The sequence below is a fragment of the Puma concolor genome, chromosome C1 (assembly GCF_028749965.1).
Source record: "Puma concolor isolate L17-30 chromosome C1, mPumCon1.1.hap2, whole genome shotgun sequence".
NCBI classification, from domain to species: domain Eukaryota; kingdom Metazoa; phylum Chordata; class Mammalia; order Carnivora; family Felidae; genus Puma; species Puma concolor.
In genome coordinates this window covers 146,081,268-146,084,759 of record NC_141674.1, presented here as the reverse complement: position 1 = coordinate 146,084,759, position 3,492 = coordinate 146,081,268, and the positions used below count along the sequence as shown (strand labels likewise).

The 3,492-nt window shown below is 38.1% G+C and overlaps 1 pseudogene; it reads right to left on the bottom strand.

The window, feature by feature from the left end:
- Positions 1-1,209: 1,209 nt before the first annotated feature.
- On the bottom strand, positions 1,210-1,859 carry LOC147578481 (large ribosomal subunit protein eL29 pseudogene; annotated as a pseudogene).
- Between the last annotated feature and the right edge of the window lie 1,633 nt (positions 1,860-3,492).

Genomic DNA, 3,492 nt, shown 5'->3' with positions numbered 1-3,492 from the left:
GGCTATATAGGTTTTGTTCCATGGTATCATCTAAGTTCTTTAGAGTTTTGCATTTTATATTGAGATCTCTGATCCATTTTGACTTACTTTTGTGAAGGGTATAAAGTCTACATCTTGATTCAGTTTTTGCAAATGTATGTCCAGTTATTCCAGCATAATAATATTTTAATGGTGTTTTCTTTAGTCATAATTTTTTATTAAAATTTGTTAATTAATTATTTTTTAAAAATGTTTATGTATTTATTTTGAGAGAGACAGAGAGGGAGAGAGAGTCCAAGGGAGAGGCAAAGTGAGAAGGAGACACAGAATCCCAAGCAGGCTCCATGTGCTGTCAGTGCAGAGCCTGACATGGGGCTTGACCCCATGAACCATGAGATCATGACCTGAGCTGAAACCAAGAGTTGATGCTCAACTGACAGCTGCCTAGGCACCCCAAGGTTTGTTAATTCAATTAGCAACATTTTAGATTAGCTAATATGTATTACCATTCTTATTTATTTTTTAAAGTTTATTTATTTGTTTTGAGCAAGAGAGAGCACAGGTGGGAGGGGCAGAGAGAGAGGGAGAGAGGATCCCAAGCAGGCTCTGCACTGTCTGTGTAGAGTCTGATGGGGAGCTCACACCCAGGAGATGTGAGATCATAACCTAAGCCAAAACCAAGAGTCAGACCACCAACTGAGCCACCCAGGCACCCCAGTACTATTAGTTTTAATAGATAGAAATTTGGTACAGAATATATGAACAAAAACATATTTATAATCAGTTAATTACGTATACATTTTAAAATAAGTGGAATCGGGACTCCTGGGTGGCTCAGTCAGTTGAGCGTCCGACTTCGGCTCAGGTCATGATCTCACAATTCGTGAGTTCAAGCCCCGCATCAGGCTCTGTGCTGACAGCTCAGAGCCTGGAGCCTGATTCGGATTCTGTGTCTCCCTCTCTCTCTCTCTCTCTTTCTCTCAAGAATAAATAAGCATTAAAAATTAAAAAAAAATAAGTGGAATCAATTCTATATATTTCTATAATCTGCACATATATAGTATTCAATGCATAGAGTGATTTAAAAATGTATAAGTACACACTTATATACATATACACACATATACATTGCCTAGAAATATTTAAATATGCATGTGTATATACAAAATTACAACTGAAATATTTTTAGAACTATATATATATATATATATATATATATATATATATATATTATATATATATATCCTGCCACAAGTTTATTTGTACAAATGGAACAAGAGGACACTGGCCCCATGCAGACAGAAACCCAGGGTTGGTCACACCAGTCCTTCTGCCTTCACATCAGCAGACAGAAGCCTCTACACTGGAGCCTTCATAGGAGCCTGGTCACCTTTGGGAGTCTGAGCCATAGCAAGAGTCTGGGCCTTGGACTCTGTTCACCAAAGCCTGAGACTCTTAGCAATGTAGGTACGATCATGTTTCCAAAGCTTGAGGTGAGAAATGTGGTCAAGTTGATTGAGCTTGCGTCTGCCACCCTTTGGGATGTGGACTTGACCTCCTTGGGTTCAACAAGGGTTTTGATAGACTAGCATGTGCACTCGTGGTGCTGGCATTGTTGGCCTGCATCTTCTTCAGGCCCTTTTTGTCGTGCTTCTTGGCAAAGTGCATGTTCCTCAGGATATTGGGGTCTACTCTCCTAAAAGATTCATATCTTTGTGACTCATGCTGTTTCTGTGCCATTTTCATGACTGGTTGTGCATGGTGTGGTTCTTGGACTTGGCTGTGTCTGCACTGAAGCCCCTGGCCCCCAAAGGCACCAGAAAAGAAAGAGAGAGAAAGATAATTAGAATGTTTCTAAGCTTATTTCTCCATGCAGTCATTTTTCTTCTTAAAATTTCTCATAAAAAGTTCTAAACATAGTGAAGGTGCAATGAAGGTAAATGATTAGTCTCTAATCATATTCTTCTGACTATTTGGATGATGCTTTCATTCTCAACATTGTTCAAATGGGAAATGTCTTATTGAATATTTTACCTACAAACAATTCATGTGCCACTCAGGACTCCTTTAACCTAATCTCAGATTTTTTTTTCTTTCACAATTAATAATAGAATCTAAGTCAAAAGGAGGGTGGCAAATTTTCTAGCTATCAATCATTTTCCAAGTTTTGCACCTCACAGTGTGATTGTTAAATGAGATTATACACATGAAAGCACTTTGAAAAGAGCTGCACAAATGTTAATTATCATTTTCAGATTTTTTTTCCCTAGATTTCAGCTCTGCTATCTAACTAGATGCATGACTTTGAAACATCCTTAAACTTACTGGCTAGATCTGGAAACTTTTTCTTATCACTGGGGCCTTCTTATCCTTCATATCTCAGGTTCATTATCACCTTCTCAGAGAGGGTCTCCATGACTCATCAAAATAAATTATTCACTTTTCTTATTCTCTTTTCTGGAAACTTATTCCTTTGTTCACACAATTTACCACAGTTTGTAGGTATGCAATTTTAGTTCTTGTGTGGGACTATAAAGTACATGAGGTCAGGGACCATATCTATTCTTCTCACCACTGTATTCCCAACACTAATCACAAGTCCTAACTCAGAACATTTACCAAATGGGGATAAAAATAATCCATGTATTTATATTGAACATTGTCATGATGATCAAGCAAGATTATTTATATAAAAAAAAGATTCACAAACTTACAGAAACAGAGAAATTTAAGGTGCTATAATTATTTTGAGGAATAAGCTTAAGGTGTTAGTTTTCTCCAACCTGTTCTCCACCAACCCCTCAACATGAGGTACAAAGCACACAGGGGACATGGACCAATAAACGTATATGCTCTATCATTCTGGTCTTTGGCTTAAAAGACAGTGTGAAATCATGGGCAAACATCAGGACCACATGAAGAATACTTTCCTTAAGGTGAGAGGTAGGTAGATAAAAGAGATGAGGCCTGGAATCAAAGCAAGGCCAGTGCCCACTGCTGCGTGTCTCCCCTCGAGCCCTTGTGACTCAGAGAGGAAAAAAAAAAATCATTGTCCAGAGCAGAGGGCCAATTAACTTGAGCTATTTCACACCCAAATAAAACACATTCTGTCTGCCTATAATCTCTTCTAGTGAGGAAAAGGCTCCTTATACTTTTATTCAGGTTATGAATAACATACTTGCTGCCACTTTGGACCATCGGGATCATCCTCTTTGGGAAACTAATTCTGACACCTTTGTGTCAGAACATGCACTTTGCCAAGAAGCACAGTGTACAAAGATAAGAAAAATTGAACATTTCCAATATCTATCTGCACTTCCTCAAGTTTCTGCCTTTATTACTGAGTTTGCATCAAAGAAATATACACATAGTATTGTTTTGCCTGTTGATTATCATACGGTTCCATACAAATGCTGGAAGATGAGGAATCTCAACTCCCCTTGAGTTCTGCAAATTAACTGCCACTGCTGTCTGCTGGCACCAGAAATGCACTTTTTTTCTATTTTACATTCT